Below are 23160 nucleotides of genomic sequence, written 5' to 3'. Positions count from 1 at the left end.
TATTAGCAGTCACTCAGAAAATCTCTGCATTTCCTACTTTAACTTACAGCTGTTCCTAATGTATAAATGTTGATCAATTTTGAATAGTACAGGCTGGTATTACCAGTTATGTCAAAATGGAGTACAAAGCCCAGTTAAAGTGATAAGAAATTCTTGGAAATTGTAATTAATCAAAATAAAAAGAAATTTTGAAGTGCACCACTGTCATTGAGCAGAACAGTTAGCTCAAGCTGAATATGCAAACATATTTTAGTACAGGTTAAAATCTTGACATTGAGTAATTAAGGCCATTTTTCAGTATCCTTTAGAGAAAAATAAAATATAGCAGTTAAAAAATAAGATATGTAAATGAAAAATGTTTTATGGTTTTAATATGCAAGGTTACGTATAAACACTTTGCTTGTATGGCTGTTAAGAATAGACATACCATGGCTCTGCAGCTTTATCATCAGGAAAGAGTCTGTGTGGCTGAGGAACACATTATCTCACAAAGAAATTGAATGTATTTAAGAAATTGGTGTCTCTGAATATTAAACACGCAATTATATTTAGAGATAAATCTGCCGACTGTAAGCTACACTGAACATAATTACCTAAATTTTTGTATGTATCTCAAAAATTACTTGAAATTTTTGTGACAAATGTAATATTTATGTATAAAATATTTGATAAAGAGTATATTTATGTGCACTGGAAAGAGTTGAGTTCTCTCTTTGTCTTATATCTAATGAACAGTGCTAATTTAAGCTATTCAGCAGAGTTAATATCATGATATTAATAATTATTAAGTATTCTATTCAGTATTTTCCATGTTGCTTAGATTAATGTGTGAGAAATGAATTTTATTTTCTTGTTCTGCTATCATAGCAGAGTTGCTGAATTCCTTATGCATTAGACACTGCTACTCTACATTGATTTTTAATACTACTATCCCACTAGTTGTGGGCACACTATAAAATGGAGCTGACTGTATCAATGTACAGAATACAGGAATACAGTGGAGTTGGAGATAAAGTTACTAATGTTGGTTAGTTCATGATAGTCCTTATTCCCTGATGCTAAGGTCATTACACTTGAGCGCTTGTGAAAGACTGAAGTTGAAACCTAAGTGAGTTTATCTTCATTCTCATCTGTTATTGTCATACTTTTGCCTACTACTCCTCTTCCAAAAGAGCAGTGTCTCTTCTCCACCCTGTACTGCTTACCTTGTTCTTGGCTTTGTCTTTCATTGTGTATCTGAGAATAAATTCAGACTATTTATAGTCCCTTAGGCTTATCTTGTCCTCTTTCTGATATCTTTTTTTAACTCAGATGCTTTTGACATGTAGTAGACGTGTCTTTTTTTTTAGCTCTTAGTGGACACACTTCTCACATAATTAGTTAAAATGCTTATACACTCTGTCTGGCTGTGCCATCATAGTGTTACCAAAAACTTACACACTGTTGTTTCTTGTACTGTTTTCCTATGCTTATATTTGAGTTCAATTCAAGATAATAGTTATTTTACCCATTTATAATTTATAAATGTTACAGATGTCCACTTGAGCTGTATCACCCAATTTACTTTCTGATGTAATAAAAATATACAGGAGGAATTTGTGTGGTGATTAGGGATTTCCAGCTCTGTGATAGCTCTGATACTGTTCATCCTGACACTCTTACAAGATTTGTCTATCTAATATGCATGCAGACCTGCTGTAATGCACATATGGAGCACATCCAGAATCACTGGCTTTACTATAGATGAGCTCCACAGTATGTGTGTGCATCTCTCTGTCAGAGAAATCTGAGAAAAAAATTACAGCATCTCGCACTAGAATAGATTTTTTTCCTGTCACATTGTAGTCATTACTGAGTCTGAGTAACAGTGTTCACAGGGCTTTTGAAGCTGGTAGAACAAGAAAATCATCTCCATTTCAATGGATGAGGATCATATGATGTAGGGATGCTATGAGATGTTATGCTGCCTAGAGTAGTTCGCGTTTTTCATTCAGTTATTTACAGTCATTTTATTTAAATGGTATTGAGATTCTATAAATGTTCACCAGCAAACAATCTTTAAAGAAAGGAGACTAAAGTGGTGTGATATAAAAATGTTAGCTTAAATGCCCACTATGATCAAATGTACTGAGGTTCACATGACACTACAGCACTAGGATCTCTTAGGGAACAGAAGTAAAAAATGGAGGGCAATTTCAGCAGGAAAACCCTTATTCTGGAGTAGAATCTAGAGGAATGCCACAGGCAAGTAAATTGCATGCCCATCAAAGAAATATATGTCTTTGTCCACAAGGTCTAGTGAATTCCTTCGCTTTCAGCTTCTTATTCTGAATCAAATGCAGCAGACTTGGGAGCCTGTGTACCTTTTGAATCTATTACTGCTACAAATGTTAGTTGTATTATGGGACATTTTATATAAAGGCTAACATGGGTGGAAGCACATTAGCAGCTGGTGGATTACAAGATACCAGTGGAGATAATTCTATGAAAATATACAAAGTAAAAAATCTAAGGAACTCCAAGGCTAATAATAATAATGAATGATCTACACTGCTCTGTTAGACATGTTGTTGTTGTTGTTGTTGTTGTCAGCTAAATGTTAAGTCTATGCTTTACTATTTCTGTTTGCTTTTGATTCCTCCCAGCCCATCAGTAAGAAAATTGCTGACAAAAGAGAAGGCATTTTTCTTGCTTCCCTAGATAAATGGCATAAGCCTTAAAAGTTGCCTAAAGAAACTTCCAAATAATTTCTTAATAATATTTTGTACAGCATTAAAGACAAAACACTGTAATTTCCCGCATGACTAAAGTGAGCCTTTGCCTGTCTCCAACCCGAAAAATGAACAACTTGTTAAAAAGAGAGCTCAACAGATTTATGTCTCACATGCCTCTCATTTCATTCTCACGGGCATCTGCGTGAATGAGGAAAGCTGTATTGATTACCCCAGTGATCTACCACTCACTTTGAATAGACTGCAAGCTTGAACATCAGACAGATTAAATTCTTTAGACCAACAGAATGAAACCGTTTAAACTGAGACTCAATTTTGTAAGATTGTAGCACCCTGAATGTCTGTATGAAATACATAAAATAAAGTCTCTGTGTGGTAACTGAAACAAATAAAATTTTTAGAGCCACAGAGCTTGTTTGAGAGGTAAAGGACTAAGCACATTCAAAAAGATCTGAGTGGAAGAACAACTTCATGAAAACTCTCAGCACTTGCTGAACATTGCAGGTGCCAGCACAGAGGACCTGGTCCACAACAGAAGAGGGTGGCTGTGAGATATCACCAGGTTTGGCACTGCTTCAGATCAGGCTCCAGAACAAGCCTCAGCTGAATTACTTTAGACCATGATGGTGTACTATGTCAACTAGCCATAGGCTAAAACTGCAAGCTGACCGTAATGTCATGAGTAACTTCACTGTAGATGTTTAGGTAAGAAATTATCACCTTTTTTTAGATTTCCACCATCATGTATTTATACAGGTAGTTTCTTACAGAATATTCTTATTTCTGCAAATCTTTTATTGGCAGATTTTTGTTGAAATTGATCACATTTCCTTTCCATTTCCTTTCCATCTCCTGATGCTACAAAATGTAAAATTACTGCTCTGTGAGGATGTAGAGAAAAGGTGCTCCAGAAAGGGGAGAATGAAGTTAAGAGGAGAAAATATCAAAGAGGTTTAAGGAAGCTCTCGTCTGCTGGAGTGGCTGTTAGAAGACAGGGAGAATGTTTCCTGCCCTCTGGGCTTTAAGAGATATTTTGAAGGTGCATAAAGTGAGAGAGATGGTTAAAACTGGGCTTTTGTTCGCACATGTGTATTCCACAACATGCTCATCATCATAGGAATAATTTTAAATGTACGACCCTAAGTTCAGTCAGGTAAATACAAGTTTACCTCACAGACCATATAGCATATGTTTACTTCACAGACTGTAATTGTTCCAGAGAGAACAGTTTATACTGAGAAAGTTTGAACACATGTTCTCTTTTATTCTTTTATGCAAAGAAACAGACTGTCCTCTAGCAAATGTTTTAAATATCACAAAGAACTAAACAGTTACTTTCCTTAAATGCAGTCAAAGATATTTTGTCCCACTGTCACTGTTGCCAGATTCATCTGGCAAAAAAAAAAGGTAATGTACATTTTTTCAGACGTTTCCCTTAATCAGTATAAAGCTTGAAATAAACGTTGTATCTGATTATTAGCCTTAAATCTTAATCTCTGTTTCTTGTCAGGTTCCTGCCTCTATTTTAGAATGTTTAAATATAAATGAATAGATGAGGAGGCATGTCTATCCTCTCTAATAATGCAGCTATTAGAAAACCAAATATCTTAACAACTCAAACAGCAGTGAAACCTGAGAGAGAAAAGGTTTTAAATTAGCAAAAAAGCAGTTTTCAGTTTAGGTGAAAACAGGGTGGGTTATGAGATGTTTGTGACTATTACTTCATCTATTTTGTTTTTGCTCAGAATCCGTAGTGTTACTTAAATGACGACTTTTAAGTAGCGCTGACAGTCTGGGGAAATAAATAGAGCCTTGATAGATAAAATAAATAGAGTCTTTATAGACACAGAGATGAAATAAAGTTGTGAAGTGAGAGAATATTTGTTTAGCATTACTGTGGGAATGTCTGTCTTAATTTAAAACATTTGTTTATTTGCAAGTCCTGTATTTTCATTTTTTATTGCTGTTTATGTAATGGGAATAAACTGATCTTTTAGGTGTACTTACAAATAAATGCAACTTTGAGCAAACTTCAGCCTAGAAAACCAATTCTAAACTGTAAATCATCCAGGTATTTGCAAATTATGGGCTGAACTCTTTGATTATCCCTGACTATGAGTTTTCATTACATTATTCTGTCAGGATAACTCTCTTGGAAAAAAGGAATAGCTACTTTTCCTCTTATTGTTCTATTGTTTTCTACTTTCTATTCATCTTCCCCATAATTCAACCATTGTAATAATAGGGTTGTATGGTTGCATGCCCAGTGCAATGGTATAAAATTAGAATTCACTTCTGACTTAACCTTTAAAAGTCTATTCCTGTTTCAAGTGGAAAGGGCTGGGTTTGATCAGAAAATAAGAAAAAATTCCATTTTCATCTGAAAGCAAGCAAACGGGGGACTAAATGATAGCTTACATTCAAACTCATTTTTATGCCTACTTTGTGTCAATGTTAGTGTCTCTAATTGCATATGGAGTATTCCTGAGAGGAAATCCATTCTCTTCCTCAAATTAACAAAAGAAGTAATAATGAGCAGCTGGTTTGTTTTTCTGGCTTCCAAACAAAAGCAAAGCTTCTAGAACTTGTTGAGACCATTTTGATATGATTGTTGTCCTGCCCTCTTTTCATTTCTCATAACAAATATACATCAAATGGTGTTTCCAAATTTCTGGATAATCTCCTGTTTTGGGAACTGATTTTTTGTTCTCATTTTTAGGCTATGTTAGCAGCGTCTTCCAAAGCATTCGCAAAAGATTTTTCTCCTGTCTCACGTCCCTCCTGAGTTTTAAGTTAAATAACAAAGAACAGAAGTGGAAAACATGATGACAAAACAATTAAGAGTGCTTACATCCCCAGCACTGTAAACAGGAGCAATCTTAGAGTAAGCAATCTAAATTTTTTTATTTTTTTTTTCAGAAGGATATTCCCCTTTGTGTCATCTACTAAGAATCACTGTTAGCAGTGCCGTCCTAGATTTAAATGCATCAGATTAGACTCTGGACTCCTTCTCTGTTTCAGACTGTATTTGGGCATACACAGTCATGGCTGATCTGGCATTACTTCAGCCATCCACACTACGTTATTTTCATTTGCTCATGGACATCTGAGGCTAGTCAGGCAATTAAACTAAATGTAAAAGTAATTTTGATGGCTCAGTGCTTTCATCATGAGAGTGTTATACTACTTGCCCGAACAGTTGAACACATATTGCTGTCCATACACAGTCTGCCTAATGGATATTTCAAGGTGTTTCCTAGAGATTCAGGAGACGGAAGCATGAACAGCAACTTTCCACTGTGGTTCCAAAGCGCTGTGGTAGGAACACTCCATGGTAGAAATGAATGACACTTAGCAGTCAAGGTCTGGAAAATGAGAAGTTTTCATACTATAGAAAAGGATAAGCTAAAATGTGTATACATGTATATCTATAAAGTGTGAGACATTCCAATCTAGCATAAATAATAATCTCTAAATGTTTTCATTTACTTATTTAGAAGGCATTGCTAGCAATTACATACAGAAAAGTAGAATGATAATTTTCAGAAAAGTTTATATGGTATACCTATTACATTATGAATTTGATAATTAACAGTACTGTATGGTTTCTTCTGTTGATTTTAGAGTGTTTTGGCAGGTTGTTCAGGTATTTTCAGGGGGAGAATGACTACTATACAATTTCAGAATTGCTTCTGTTTTGTTAAAAAAATAATCAAAAAAAGACACAAATACAGTATTTTATAAAGTCTGGTAAATTCAGAGTAAATCAGCTTGATCATGTATTAGTAACCAGTTGTCATGGTTTTATGATTTTTGTTATTGGTATTCTACATCATAACATCATGTAAAGCACTGGGAGTTAAGGAGTTAATGCTTCAGTTCCGTGGACTGCCTATTTTCCAGGTACCTGGTTCTCAGAAGAGAAGAACTACATACCCCAGAGGACTTTGCATTCAGAGGGAAAGATAAAACTCCTCGCAAGTCACGAGCCTCTGTCTTTTTTGCTGCCTGGGAGTGTGTGTTCCCCTGCTATTTCGCCTTCAGTTCTTAGAGTAAGGCTGTTGGTTTTGGACACTCTCTCTCTCTTATTTTATTTGATTTATTAACCTCAATTCCAATTATGTTGTATTATATTGTGTTATTTTGCATTCTGATATCATATTTACTAAAACAACTTTCCTCCTCAGATCGTTGCCGCTGTTCTGTTTTTAGGTCCATCTCCCTACCCTTCCCCCTTTTTCCTTTCCCCCTTTTCCTTTCCCCCTTTTCCCTTTCCCAGGGCATGGGCCCGTGGATCCCCTGCCCCATTAGTCACAGAACCGGGCAGAACCAGCCTGCAAACTGTCAACACCCCCACCCTCCCCTCTCTTTTTCGGGCCTGTGGGCCTGCTGTTCCCCTGTCACAGACACAGATAGATCTAGAGATAACTCCATGACACCAGTAGCAGTGGTAATGAAACAATTTTGCATTCTTTCAGCTTGTGTTTTGTTCTTCTTGCTTGTTGGTATGTTTCTTTTTTTTTTTTTTTTTGCATATGTAACTGCATGATGTTTGTTGCCACTTGGGACCTCCAGGGCTATAGCAATTAAGAAAATGTGAGAGCCGTAGATAGTTCTTTCATGTTTTAAAGAGAGACCTTTCATTTAAATTTCCCTTCCATGAATAACCAGTTATCCATCTGTGGGAGTACGTCTCTCCTGTCTGTGTGTGACAACAATCCATGAAATAGCAGTTGTTATGATAAGGGAGACACACAGACGAGGTGTATAAAGTTTTCACTCTGAGATATCCCCCTCCTGATTTCTCATGGCATTCTTCTACCATCTTAAACAAATGTTGTCTTAGACTGAAGCTGCCTGACTGATCTCTAACTTTGGAAAAAGTTGATACCTAGATTACAAGGGATTAAGAGAGCCAAGAAAAGAGAATTCATTGTTTGCAGCCTCTCTAGATAAGCCATTTCAGAATGCATCACAGATCCACTGTGGAAGCAATATTGCTGCACAGATCGCAGAAACAATAGTACTGCTGTACCTCTAGGTAGAGATTCTCTTTGATTTTAATGATATACATATTTGTCTATAAATTGTGGTATTTGGTCTTGCAGAACTTAATAAAACCAAAGCACTTTGCCATGTTTGACATAATATGAGCTAAAGTCGTAAATCACTAGAATTATAGGAACAAATATGGGTGGAATTGTTCTGGATTTGTTTGTGGATGAACTTAAAATTTCACGTATTTCAGGAACAGATATGTCCTCAGATTGCAGCCTTTCTTTATAAAAATCAGAAATACAAAGCTAAACAGTGTTCTCTCTAGACAAGAGCAGAGATAATCAACACTAGACTGCCAAAGAGAGTTATCTAATCCCATCCTACTTCAGGCAAAATAACAAAAATATAGTTAAGGATGCAGTGTCAAGTGTTTCTTCATGTGGAAGGCTGCAGAGCACTGAAAAGTAGAATACCACATGGTGGGTGGGGGAAGAGTTTCATAGCCATGGGCTTCATGTATCGAAATACCAGAAATGTTCATACCAAGTCTTGAAACCTAGATTATGCTTCTTGTGAAAACACAAATAGTAGGGATACAACCTTCAAGATACACTTCTAACTTCATTTTCAAAAATGAAGAATTTTCAAGAAAGAACTGTCACCCCTTTTTTCTAGTAATATATTTCATACTACCATTGTGAATGGCTGTAAAATTATTTGAGCACTGTGGATAAAACTTCCTTTTAGTCTGCCTACTTCCTTTTTGTGTAGTAGCCTGTGGTCTCAGTCAGCTGACTGAAATGTATCAGGACAATTGATCTGGTTTTCTACCTATTCTAAGGTAGCTTATCCTCTGATGACAGCAATTTTTTTCTCTAATGATGATAGTTGTTCACAGCTGCTACCCTTTCTAGATGCTTGGCAGCTCCTCCTCTGTCATGCTGAGAGCAAACAACTGGTCATTTAACTGAGAGACTACTGGGCCCTATAGGTAGGATGACAGCTAAGCACCAATTGTAATCACTAAAACAGTTAATACACCTTTGATTCCTCTCACCATTATTTCTTGAAATGACTAAAGGAAAAAAAAAAGTGATCAAGAGAGAATGGGAGTAATTGTTTTGTTGCCCATAGCATATACCTCTCTGCTCTCTTTCTAGAGGAATTCTGTAATGTATGGCTGCTGGGAGAACGTGGTCTTGTTGTGCATGTATAATGTAGTTTAATTTGTACAGTTTAATCAGGACCATTAAATATATGCTTCAGATCCTAAAGTCTGTGTACTTTGCCTAGCTCGAACGACTGAGTGCACCTGCTCTATTTTGTTCTGCATCCAATGTTTCTATTTCTACAATGCTAGAGAATGTTCACTGTCGCTTAAACACCCCCTAAAAAAACACTGAGTTTCTAACTCTCAATCCCACTCACTCACTCTCTTGTCAACTGTAGACAAGCACAGCCTGCCAGGACTGATATACTGGAAAAGAGGCAAGGGTGCTGTTTAAAGACATTAAAATGCCAGCTCAAGCCTCATCTTGAAAACTCAGGACAATCTAATTAAACTTTCTGTGTTCAATGAGCTTATTTTCTCTGCTTACTAATATGAGTTAGTTGACTTAACTTTCTTTATTTTTATCAAATCGAGAAAAGGAAAAAGACACCCCAAAGTAGAGCAATAAGATAATGTAGCTATCTTATACACTGTAGCTGTGACTATTTATGGTCTGCTTCTCTAATGAGAACAAGGAAACTGCTAAATCAGCTGGTTTCGTTCTTTCTGTTATGGAGCATTCAACTCTTTCATTTTGCATATCTCAAGGTTTTTCCTTGTGGAAAGGCTTTCTCAAAACTGCAGCTTTCTATTTGGCCACCTGTACCTTACTTCTCATACTTTTGTCATGTTTGGTTAGCTATTCCCAATTCCACCACTTGTTCCTTGCTACTCTTTCCCTAATCACTGATTGCTCATCAAACTGTTCTGATTACTGTAGTTTTACTAATAATTTCTGTTATTTCAGCTCTTAGAATACAAACATTGCTGAGAGTTGACACAGCCTTACTATATACATTATCCCACTACAACTGACTTACTGGAAACTCTAGCACAATATCCCACTTATTTTTTTTACTGGCCCATACCTTTGCAACTGCAAAGTCATTGCCTTAGGCAAGTAGTTATCTGATAAACAGAGTAGTGAGTTGGCCATGATTTTCCTATTCTCTTCCAGCTTCAGACTTTTTTCTGGTTAGTTGTAGACTATTTCTTCAGTAAATACCAAATACAGTGAAAGAGTGTGTGTTTTAAAAGGTCACATTTTTTTATATATCCTTTTCTATAAATCAGATACCCATACAGCACAGTTCTCAAGCTCCTTTGTTCTCTGAAAATCTCCAGAATTTTTTTCTTGGGATCCAGCCATCAGGTTCAGAAAAGAATACTGTCTCTACTCTGCAATGGTAGAATTACAATAATGTATAGAAGAGAATGAACCAAGTCTCTAATCCCTAAACTCATTTTGGGCCATCTGAGTGTGGAATCTCTTAATCTGCCTCTCTCTTTTTATTATATATTCCATTCAAAATTCTGAAGACATATGTTACAAAAATAGGTTCCACCCAGTAAGAATTAGAAAAAACAGCATCAGAATAAATTACAAAGCCACCAGTTTTAGTTCACACTTTGAATTTCTCATTAATCTCAACATAATCAATAGAAAGAAATCTTGTACTAATAATGTAAGTAGACATAGTCAAAATATAAAAAAGTGATCACAGAAAGGAGTTAACTTCAAATACTTGAAACAATAAAGGAATAAAAATCTTTATTGTAGGAAGATTAAGTATGATAATTCATTGGTGCGTTTGACTGGTCATAGCATAACATATTGAGGACAGATGGTAATATTAGTCAGTTTAAGAATAACGGAGTTCAGTAGCAAAGCACCACCAATTCTCCTTTAACAACTCTGTGCTCTCAAATAGCATCAGTAAAAATGCCCTAGCCATATGGTTATCAAAAAATATCAGTCTGTCATCCCATGACAGTCAGCACATCTTGGTCTGAATAAAAGTAGTAATGTTGTTTGCTGAGGAAACACATTCATTTTTGAAGGTCATTAGCTTTCACCTCCAAATTTGTGTTGCCTAGGCCATTATGGGAAAATTGTATTTGCTTTCCTGGAAAAACACTAAGCACTTACTTTTCATGTCATGTCATTCAATAAAAGTCTGTGCAACTCTCATTACTGCTGTGATGTGTCACAGACTTGTCACGTAGACCTATTTGGTATTCCCTTTCAAAGTACCTCAAATCTTTAATGGATTTACGAATTGCTGCTAAGAAGCATACATCTTGCTGTTTTACATGTGCCCTATCCCCAGCACTGCTAGCTAAATGCACCTTTTGTTTTTCCTTTCTTTCTCAATAAGAGATTATCTTCAGTTTCTGTGGATATGTTGTTTATTTGTTCTGGCACTGGACTACACACGCTGTGTAGAAAGTATCTGTTAAGTCCCTTTCAAAGTGAGAGCAAGGTCTTTCTAAGCAAAGGCTGGCAAACATGAGCTCCATATGCATGGTAATAGTAGTGGTGTTCTCTGCATCAGACAGTTGTATTTTCCTGAGAGATCTCCTTATAATGCAAGTGCTAAAAGCATTGACTGAATCCACCATTTTTCTTGGTGTGAGTTGACTGTGACATGGGGTACAGACAGTAACCCCACACAGTCTGCTGCTTCTGTCCAGTTTCAAGAAAGTGTGAAAACTCTGAACTTTGAGCACTGACAGAAGGAACCCCTCATAGCAGGAGCTGAGAGTGGAGAGGAAAAAAGAAATTTAATTTGGATGGTTTCCTATGTGTTGTTTTCATGACCCATAAGAAATTGTGAAAAGAGAGCTTGCCCTACCTCTGGCTGTGATTATACTTAGCAGTGGAGAGCTGTGTATCCCATTATCTGGCAATGGGCTGAGGAATTGAAGCAAAGAGGGCTTTAGGAAGAGCTGTTTGCAAGAAAGTCATATTTTTGGTACACTCATGAAGGTACCTTACACACTTTAAGAGAGATCTATTTGAAAAAGGCAGTAATGTAGAAGTACACTGAGAATTTCTGTCAGGTACCAATAGAAACTGCTTTACATAAAAATCAAAGAGTACCTGGATGTCATTATTATCCTGTAAGATAGAGTTTGGTGTTTAAATACATGTATGCACATACATATATATATTTAAATTGGTTGCTAGGCTGCCTGTAAGGTAAATAACTCTTCTTGAAAAAATATTACTTTTCATCACAAAGTTCTTGCCTGTTGAGACCTTTTTTCATCACATTTGACTTCACTGAGTTTCTAAGAGCAAAAAATATATTTTATTTGACATGAGATGTAATAACTATTTAAAGTTAAATTATATCTGGAGTAGGAATATGCAGTATGACACAGGTATTTTAAGTTGGCTACAACTCTTTACTTGGAGGAGATACTGTCTGTCATTCCTACCACAAACCTGGTAGTTCTTATGAACTGATTGTTACCTAATGCATATAAAGTCACTCGTAATTGTACTGGTAAGCACATTTATCAAGCACCTGCCAAGAATCTGAACATACAATGATATATACCATTTTGAGCTTTAACTCTTTCAGCAGTAGCTCCATTTGTCTCATGCAGCAAGGACATTTATCATACTCATTCACAAAAATGTACCACTTGATCAATTACTGCTAGCTTGACCTTGAAGTCTTAATTATTAAATTGCTTTATGCTATTCCTCATAGAGATGACACTTGCTCATGAATTTCTCTGCATTCCTTACTCTCAAGACACATCTCACCAAAGGAATAGAAATTTTATTATGGCAACTTACTATCTTGATTTACAGGTTGCTTATATAGCTTATAGACAGTCTTTGTTGAGGACATTTAAATGTATCACTGAGGTGTAGCAAATAGCTACAAATATGTGGTCATTTACTGTCCTGTAAATGATCGTATTTGTCAAAGTGACTAGATTGAGCTGTTGGGATGTAACCTCTGAATGCTGGATGCTCTCCATCACAAAACATGGTAGCAGAACATAACTACCTACTTCTGCATGCACTGAATGAACGACAACACCAGTAGCTGTTAAATAAGGTGTGTCTTGCATTAGAGAAATGGAAAAAGAAGGAGCATTTGTGAGTATATGTGAAGAAAGAAAGGAAGTCCAGCCTCAGATGTGATTTCTTTTAATTCTAGCTGTATTTTTTCCAGGACTTTACAGGCACAGAAGACTTGAAATTTATGTTCATGTGAAGCGTATGTTGATTTTTCCCTGGTGGCCAATATTTTCTGTGCTCCTTACTCTCCGTGAATTCACCTTGGCAATATAGTCAGGGATGAATTCACTATTTCTTGCTTTTGGGTCAATATCAAGCCATTCTCTTCAAGTGATTTTCTCTCTGTTACCTCTATATTTACTCTTCCACAAATTCATTGTTTTTTCTCTTTTGTGGAATTGTGTCTTTCCTATCTCTTTGTTTGGCCTTGAGTGGTCTTTCCTCAGCATCCAAGGTGAATCTAAAGACCTTGGCTATCGCTAAAGAAGTATTTTATGCTACATTAGGCAAAAGGGCAAATATAGGGCTATCCACACATATTCTTTCCTGCATTCTTTCTCTCTCCCTTCCCCATCATAAAAGATGAATCGCTGCACAATAACCCTGAGGCAGTTTTCAGAGTTAGTAGCTCTGTTTTTGAGTTTTGTTTCATTGTCTTCCTCCCGCCCTCCCTTCTAGAGACTGAGGGAATTGTCTCAGGATGCTCAGGGAGAGAAGGCAAGAGATGTGGTCAAATATCCTCCAATAGGACAGTGCACTGACTCTGTTGTCTGAAACAGCAGCTTTAACTGCATGTAGCATATACCATTCTGGAATTGTAGTAACACCCCTCTGCTGCTTCCCTAGCAGATTCTGTTTCTCTGTTTCTCGTTTATCAGGTAAGATATTACATTTGTTGAACTTACCTGTGACTATGTGAGCAGGTGCTAAGGTTATGTGAACTGCTACCTGCACTTAATAAAGAATATTTGCAACCATTTTAAGGATACCTTGGCTATTCAAGTCATACCTGCTGAATATATTGTGGCTATGGAACAAACAAATCTGAATTTCCCTTTAAAATTTTATCAGAGACATAGGTTTTAGAAGTCACTCGTTTTCTCACAGTCCATGAGTGCCATCCACAGGATGAAATGCACATTTTTGTGCCATTCAATTTCTTTGTGGTCAAAAAACAATAATTATTTCAAAATAAAAACCTGAAATAAAATTAAATTACCCAATTTACTTTTGATATCACTTAAATTACAACCAAATAGAAAATTCTTTTTCTCATCTAACCTTACCCTTTCTGCTTGAACTGGCTCATAGGCAAAAACATGATTTAGATCTTTAAAAAGCTGATATGAGATTTTTAACATTGTATGGAAAGTTAATGATACAAAATATACTAGAATTTTTCCTCCCACAAAAATGATGTAGCTGTGAACTATTTTATTTCAAAGACAATTCTATGGTATTTATACAAATCATATTGCTTTGCTGAAAGCAATTGAAGAAATATTTGTTTGCCTAAGGAGAATTCGCAGGAGGTTAAAACCATGAACTTCTGCAGTTATCTAGCTAAGATGACAGCCTATAAAAGCCAATTTCCCAAACTAAGGTAATATTCTCCAAGGTACCAGCTTATATAAGAAAGTGAAATGTACTGATTTTGTCTAGAACAGACTTAGTTTTCTTCATAGCAGCTCATATAGTACTATGTTTTGGATTTATGACCAAAACAGTGCTGATAGCACACCATTGTTTTAGTTGCTGCAGAGCAGTGCTCACACAGAGTCCAGGACTTTGCTGCTTCTCACACTGCCAGCGAGGAGCTGGGGGTGCACGAGGAGCTGGGAGGGGACACAAACAGCACAGCTGACCCGGACTGGACTAAGGGGTGTCCCACACCATATGGTGTGTCATGATCAGCAGTAAAAGCTGGGGGAAGGAATGGAGGGAGGACATTCAGCATTGTGGTGGTTGTTTTTCCAAGTAAGTGGTGTGTGTATAGAAGCCCAGCTGTCCTGGAAAATCCCTGAACTTTTCCTGCCAATGGGAAATAGTGAATGAATTCCTTATTTTCCTTTGTTTCTGCCCACTAATTTTGCTTCATCTATTAAACTGTCTTTATTTCAACCACAGATTTTCTCCCTGTTATCCTTCTAATTCTCTCCTCCACCCTGCTAAGGAGGGGTGGGGTTTGACTGCCTCCCAGTGTTAAACCACAGCTGAAATCTGCAAGCTGAAGTGAACTTGCTTATTAAAAGGTAACTGTGCATAAGCTATTGTAAATCTGTCATCATCTTCAAAAATACCTGTGATTTAATATTTCATTGAATATTTTCATACTGTGAGTTCACAGAAATTACTTTAAAAATGCAGGGTTTTTTTTCAACATGAGAAAGCAAAAATCAGGGTCTGCTAGAGAGTTAAAAGTTATTTTGAAAGATCCTGTATCATTAGTGACATTTGTACCATAGTTCTGGAATCACTGGCCTGAAAATTTGGGGAGCCTTCTGCTATTGCTTGCAATGAAACAAGAGACGGACAGCTGCTCAGTGTTTCCTCATTATCAGAAACCTGTCTTCTAATTTCCCCATTTTCATCCCCCATCACTGTTTTCATGGCTATTGTGTTTTATTAGCTCATTCAAAACACAGTTTTTTGCCTCCTCTTTGTGTATAGTTGTGTGTTTTTCTGTTTCCGCTTACCACAAAGCTGTGTGTTGTTCTGAAGAAGTTGGTAGGTAAAAATGCTGAATGAACCCATGTCAGTAATTTCTGAATATTTGTTCATTTCTTTGATCCTAGGTATACTGTATCCTAGTACAATCACTGTCACAGTAAGTGTAATTATCTTCCTACAGTCTGAATTTCTCCCATGCTGTATACTTTTTGTATAGTTAGGTCAAGTATATTTTGCTTAGTCTACAAAGCATGTTCCAAAATGTTCCATAGTAGAAGTGATCCATGTACTAATGTGTTTTGAGGAAGGAGTGGGATTAATTTTATTAGAATACTTTCACAAAAGCTTAGTTTTGCAAAAGCTAAGCCAAGGGAGCTGAAGACCAATAAGCATTTCAGCTACCCAGCATACCTTGCAGAATTAACCTTCCGTGGTTATCATCTGTGCTCTCCGATAAAAGTAAGGTGGATGGGATGAAATTGCTTAAGTGCGACTGAACACACATGTAGTAATACAGCTGTTAGGATTGATTCAAGAGTAGAGTATCCTGACGGTCTGATTCCTAGCTGAAACTGCAGGAACAGTAGTTTAAGATTTGATGGATTATTAAGCAAAGGTGATCTGGGAAAGAGTGCAGGAACAATCACTGCTGGTTCCATAATCTTATTTTACAGAGCAGTAAAATATCCTCCCTGAAAGTGTGACCCAGAAATCTAAGCTATTTTTTTATTGTCAAACTGCTGGTTACCATCGCACAGGTCAATGCTTAAATAATGCATCACTTTGTAGGTTATTCTCCCTGCTTCGTTTCTCACAGACAGTAAGTTCTGGTATCATAGGAGTTCTTTGTTTATGCCATTAATCTCTATTAAGTTCACTGCTGAAAATGGAGGATAATGCTGGACAGTGGAGAAAAAAAAATGTCTCAACAGTTTTAAGTATTTTTCTGCTCTTCAAATATTTTTCAGTTTTTTTTTCTTGAACAATCTTTATGAAGCTAACTTATTAGACTAGCAGATCCTAGTGTCTGATTGTTTTTTTGTTTTTTTTTTCCCTCTGAAGCCTTAATTCTATGATACCCAACTATGTGAGCAACTATGTTTGTATGGAACTATTGAGCTCTTGGTGAGTTGACATCAATATGTATTAGGCTGACTAAAATGTCTCATTTTCTCCTCATTTTCATATACTAGTCATTACTGACAGTTTAACATTTAGATTGGAGCTGTTTGGAGCTCAGGAGTTCTTTTATATATTTGTACTGAATTCACTAAAATGAAATGTTGGCCCATAGTTAAAGATTCAGAAAGCAGTAAAGGTGATGGCTAACTCAAATAAAACATCCAGTCCTAGAAAGAGATGGCGCTTCCACTATCATAGGGAAAGGCTTTGAGAGAGAGAAATATGACTCTTTCTAGGTACTGGATATAAATTAAAGGTGTTTTGTGATGCCTACTGTTAAGCTCTATACAAAGGATGTATAGGGGGTATGCAGCACAGCTTCTGTTGTATCACCAGTACACAATAAAATGGTTTGCTATCATTTTAATAAATAGAACATAACCATTGAGAATTCTGGCAGCCCTGAGTTTCTGAACAAGCTGTATTTATTGCCTATTCAGATATTGATGTGATGAGAGGTCATGCCCTGTTCTGAAATGCCATTAGTAACCTGTGTACTAGTGCATGCTTGGGGGGAAGAACTCCAGTATTATTTTTAACATGGTCACTTAAGAAATTTTTGACAAGGATGTCCACAAATGACACATGTCTCAGGCTAGCCTAAAAATGTCAAATTCACACTGAGCTATTGACTAAAACCAGTTTGGGAGTGATGGAGGAGGTGTGATTTGCACAGACATATTTTTCAGGAGAGCTATGACAGTGCATGGCATTATGTAACAAAAATGCTGATGACTTCCAGATGATCTCATTTGAGAGTTAATCTTCAGCACTGACCTTCCCAAATCTGGCAGGGAATATGAGCCCATTGAATATTAACCAGTTTCCAAAGCAAGGACAGGGACTACTGGAGGAAGATCTAAGGTTGCAATGGATTGTCCTCTCTATTTGCGGAGTTTAAGGAGCAGGGAGAAAAAAAAAAAAAAGAAGGAAAAGAAAATTGTCAACTAGACCAAGGGCAAGCAGCTTGGAGAAGTAAGCAGCACGGTGCATTATAAGCACGTTTAGTCAATTACTTGGGAGCCATCTCAAATTTTTATAACTTGGTATGCCAACCTTTGCTCAACTTTGTGCAATGCGAGGCTTACTGCAGCCGTTCCAAGGGCGCCTTATCTTGCTTTTCCACCCGGTCTGTGAATGCAACAATCATTAACAGCTTCACAGACCACACGACTCTTGCTTCTAATTCTAACTAATAATGTAGTTACAATATGAATGTTCATAGCATCGTTATTTGTTTAAACACAGTAAATGCCATCTAAGTACCAGAGAAATATGAGGTCCTGTTTTACATAGTGTCCATTTGAATCCCTCGAATTTACAAGACAATGTAGTCTGCAAATTAAACTTACATTATGAACTCATTAGCAAAAATAAAACCAAACACATCAAACAGTGCCTCATTAACATGAATTCACAAATTAATCACTTCTTTAATTCGTGAATTCTCTCACAAATTCTCTAATTTCTAACTTGTAATTTGCATGCCTGTGTCCAAAACAGTTGCCTAGGCAAAAGTTAAGAGTGCTCATTTTTCCCTCACTTCCTGTGTTGCACCAGGAAGCATGAAAGCCTCACAAGCTGATCTACTTCAAAGACTTTTTTGGGTAAACTGATGTATTTATGTCTGGAAGTTTGATCTATGCTGTATCAGTGGATTCTGAAGAAACTTCCAGACAATTACAGTGCAAGAATGCGGGAGATGATAGCTGCAAGATGACAGCAAGGTGCTGGTGGCAGTGGCTGCACAGTAACTTATATTCCTTTCTGTTCATTGAGTCTTGCCAACCTATTCCTCTGACTTTGACCAAACAGTGCATCTCCAAGTGTCCATCGCAGGCCTTAGGTCAAAAATGGAGCAGGAGTTAGGAGGACAGTCATTACTATGTAGTCATAAGGTGTAACAGTAACTCGAATTTTGGAAAGAGAATGCTCACAGAATTCAGAAGTTGTGTTGAAAATGACGTAATGTAATGTCTAAGTAACACAGAGAGCAAGAATGCTGAGCCAGGAAGAGACACTAACAAAAAACAAAACAAAACAAAACAACAACAACAACAAAAAAAACAGGGGCAGAAAAAGAGGACTTTTATTCTTCATGGAAACACCTAGAATGAAATGCATACAAAATCCAGGGTCTCGTCACACTGAAAATCTGACTGAAATGTGAAGATAAAATCAATCCTTTTCAGCAGTCAAACCATAGCTCATTCCCACTGTACCCACTTTGCTTCAGTACTGAAGGGAACTTTCTTGCTTATTTGCTCTGTTCACTGTCATGCATTTTTGTTACGCTTATTATTTCTTATGCCTGGTGTAATACCCTATTATTTATCTGTAGCATCATAGATATGCTATTAACTGAAGTTTGATATATATATTAAGTAAGGTTTATATTTGTCTACTTTTGTTCCCCAAGTCACATATCATGGTCCAGTATCCTTATTTTAAATTAAAGGAAATTTAAAAAGTGAATAAAACACATTACAAAACCCAGAGTTCTGGAAAAGAAAAAAAAATTTTCTTTTGTATCCCAGAGATAAGTATGACTTTAGTGCGCTTTTCTAGTCAATAGAAAGTGTTTTTCATAATCTAATCTGTCATTAACAGAGAAGCAGGGGAAGATGGTAAGATCCTGAAAGAATGAAATATTGCCAAGTATGTTAGTTTAAATTGTCTTTGAAAATCATTATTTAGATATGTGCACATCTAGCATATAACTTATTAATTCCATATAAACCTAAATTTTTGTTCATTCTGTTCGGTAACACTAATCCTATGTCTTTCATTGGTCTATTATATCAGCGTTATTAGTATTATCTATCTGTTCAAACATCATAGTAAATATAGTAAGTTAGTTCTATGAGACATGGTTTTTACGAACATAGGTGCAACTGACACTGAAGATCATCAGGCTATTTAAATACTTGTGCATTAACTTGAGTGCTCTGTTTAGCAAGGTTCCCCTAAAGAATCCCTAGCCAAGGGAAACCAGCAGACTCTCTAGCATTAGTGCTCTTCTTTTTCCACTGTCATCACATTTCCAGAAAGGATTCATGGGGTAGCTTGGGGAAACAAGTATGAAATGCTGTAGGCTGTGCTAAATTGGTAATGAATGTGCAAATGCCCATTCTTTTCAGCTAGTTAGCATCTGTTTATCTCAGCAGGTGTATCATATGTTGGCTACTATAATGCATGCTCTGTTCAAAGGAGATATAAGAAGGACATTCTTTTGACATCTTCTATTGCTCACCTAGGAGGAAACACACTAAGAGAACACCAAATACCCACTTCAGACTTTTCAAAAACAAAGCCATTTTAGCTGTGGTATTTCAGTAGTATTCCATTACTGAGATACCACACCTGATCCAGGAAATTCTGTCCATAACTTTCTGTAGGAAATCTGATGCAAGAATTTGTTGATGACTGCTTGGAATTTCTGTGAGAGATGCTGCAGGTATGTCAACAGTTTAAGGGCGTTCGGCCCGGTTCTGTGACGAAGGGGATGGGGGACCCATGGTACCATGCCCCGGGAAAAGGGAAAAGGGAAAAAGGGTAAGGAGATGGCCCTGAGAGCAAAAACAGCGGCAACAATCTGAGGAGAAACAAACTAATTTACGAAATAAGATATCGGAATGCAAAACAACACACTATAATACAATATAATTACAATTTAAGCTGATAAATCCAATACAGAGAGAGAGAATGTCCCAAAATCAAGGTAGGCCTTACCCTACTACCGATGATAAGACGGTTGGAGAACGAGGTGCTGCCAAGACGAGAGACGGGTGAAAAAATGGACGAGGTCTCATGATCTGCAAGTTTTTATCTTTTCCCTCTGGCCGGAAATGGTAACAGAGGAGCAAAGTACCTTGGGGAATGTAGTAGTCCTTCTCTTCTGGGAACGAGGTACATTCACTACATGATGTTATGATGTGGAATACCAATAACCGAAAATCATAAAACCATGACAGGTATGTGCCACCATGGGCAATCATAGAATCATAGAATGGCCTGGGTTGAAAAGGACCTCGAAGATCACTGAGTTTCAAACCCCTGTTGAGTGCAGGGTTGCCAACCACTGGAACAGGCTGCCCAGAGCCACATCCAGCCTGGCCTTGAATGCCTCCAGGGACGGGGCATCCACAACCTCCCTGGGCAAACTGTTCCAGTGCATCACCACCCTCTGAGTGAGATCCCTGTACATGTTTGTGGATTGTTTTTTTTTTCATTGACTGTTTACTTACCTTTTTAGGACAAGTACTTTTTTGCCATCTCTTGTCTACTTTTCAAAGATTGTCCCAAAAACTAATTTATACACTTATTAAAAAATCTCCATCAATTTTAGCATACATGAGTTCACAGTTTATACCTAGTTGTATTTGTATGAATGAAATATTGTTATTTTCCCTGCAATGACCACAGGCTGATCAAAGTCAGTATTTGTTAATAGTTGGCAAGAGGTTAGTGATCTTGTTATAAAAGCAGGGGAAGTCTTGAAGTTGTTTGATGGGATAATTTTGGGGAAGAAGAAGAGGATGGGTAAGAGAGTTAAATACTGTCACTGAAGTGAAAGAAATGCAAATTATTGTCCTCTTCTGGTCTGATCTAATTTATTTTCCTAGAATCATACTGACTGTACGTGCTAAGTGCTCTCTTCCAATAGCTGTCTTAAGAGTGATAATATAACTAATCTTTTTCCATATCTGCATCTTCTGGATACAGTGACAGAAGTAGCCTGATTGTGGAAGAAAAACTGTTCCTGCTGCTTAACTGCAATTAATTACAGTGGGTTTGAAAGACACATAAAGAATTTTTTTTCTTTATACTTCTAGCTATTAACTTAGCAACAGTCATCTTTCCAATATAAAATCAGGTATTCCTGTTTTTTCTTCAATTTTCTTTCACATGTTAGTGATTTGATGTTCTAATGGTTACTCCAGTAATTAAAAAAAACCATCATTTATATCTGAATCAGAGTATTTTATTGCTGTAGCCAATGGAAAAAAAATCTTTTTAATGATCTGTGAATGTGTTATCATGAAGTATACATCATATTTAAAGAAAGGAGAAATTAAAAAATGACTGAACTGTGTGTGTTACTCTTTTGCAACTGGGTTAATTACTGCTTCATTTTCATTACTATTAAGATTTTATTAGGCTAACAATACATTCTTGGCTTTATGTATAAGGTGTGGTCCCTTCCCGCATAACATTTTTAACCACTCATACTGGTGTTGTGTATAGAGCAATAAGCAAAAAAGAATAACACATCTACAAGTCACACCAAACTTTGAGGTAAAATCAGGGTATAACAAATGACATGCACAATAAAAGATGAAGACAGCACATTTCACTTGCCTTCACTGTGAGAAAAAAATGAACCCTAATTTACAATAAGTCTGAAATAGAGGAGTAATAAGAAGATACAAGTAGATCCATGAATTACAGAGGTACTGTTTACAAACTGATGGCTGTTTTTTCCCTTATTGTGCTCAAAATCGAAGCCCTTGTTATTAATGATGTCAATAACATCTGAGATACTAAGAATAATTTGTAGGTCACTTAAGGCTATTTAGCTCTCAGTTTTTCTTGTTCAAAGGTAAAGAGACGTGATCTGGGCTTCCTTATGTACTAATTAATGCAGCCTGTCTGCCTAAGACTGTTTGGTAGTAAGAAAATAAGATAGAATATTTCTTTATCTTTGTCATTTTCATCATGGTTTTCAGTGTGGTCCAACATGAAAACGTAGAAATGAAAAAAGAGATGGAAAAGTAGAGTGGAATTCATTGTGGAGCTAGCAAATGACAGTTACAGAATGGCTTGGGTTCGAAGAGACTTTAAAGACCATCCATTTCTAACTCCCTGCCATGGGCAGGGCTGCCCCCCAGCAGCTCAGGCTGCCCAGGGCCCCATCCAACCTGGCCTTGAACACCTCCAGGGATGGGGCACCACAGCTTCTCTGGGCAGCCTGTGCCCCACCACCCTCTGAGTAAAGAATTTCCTCCTAACGTAATCGAAATATTTCCTTCTTTACTTTAAAACCATTTTCCCTTCAGCAAATTTGGAATTTGGATAACAGAGGAACTGAGCTTGGAATGGGAGGAGCAGGCTTGAAGGGGACAATATAAAAGTGGTAGAGGATGCATAGAGCTGAATTCTGGGCATTGTTATTACTATGTAAAATTTGTTCTAAATCAGTATCAGATCATTTCTTGTTCTTATACATGTAAGAATCTCAGATGTTGCCAACAGGGAATCAAGAAATCTAGAGAGACCTCCTTCTCCCTACATGAGGTGCTAGTTATCCAACAGGAAATTACAGTTTTCAGTATCCGAAGTTTTTTTTAAAAATGGAGATATAAGAAAAGTGACTGGAAAACCAGGAATAGACAGATGTAGTCAAACTTCAGCTGGATTCACTTATCTTTACTTAAAAATGCTCCCTGATTTTTCAAGCAGAAATTTAATTATGCAATAGAAAA

The 23160-nt window shown here is 36.8% G+C and overlaps 1 protein-coding gene across 4 annotated transcripts in view; it reads left to right on the top strand.

Annotated features, from left to right (window-relative positions):
• TMPRSS15 (transmembrane protease, serine 15) overlaps window positions 1-23160 on the top strand; it is a 308179-nt gene that overhangs the window by 198827 nt on the left and 86192 nt on the right. The gene's annotated exons all lie outside the window — the stretch shown is intronic.

This window comes from Numida meleagris, chromosome 1 (genome assembly GCF_002078875.1).
Source record: "Numida meleagris isolate 19003 breed g44 Domestic line chromosome 1, NumMel1.0, whole genome shotgun sequence".
In the NCBI taxonomy this organism is placed as follows: Eukaryota; Metazoa; Chordata; class Aves; order Galliformes; family Numididae; genus Numida; species Numida meleagris.
This window is presented reverse-complemented; position numbering and strand designations above follow the sequence as displayed.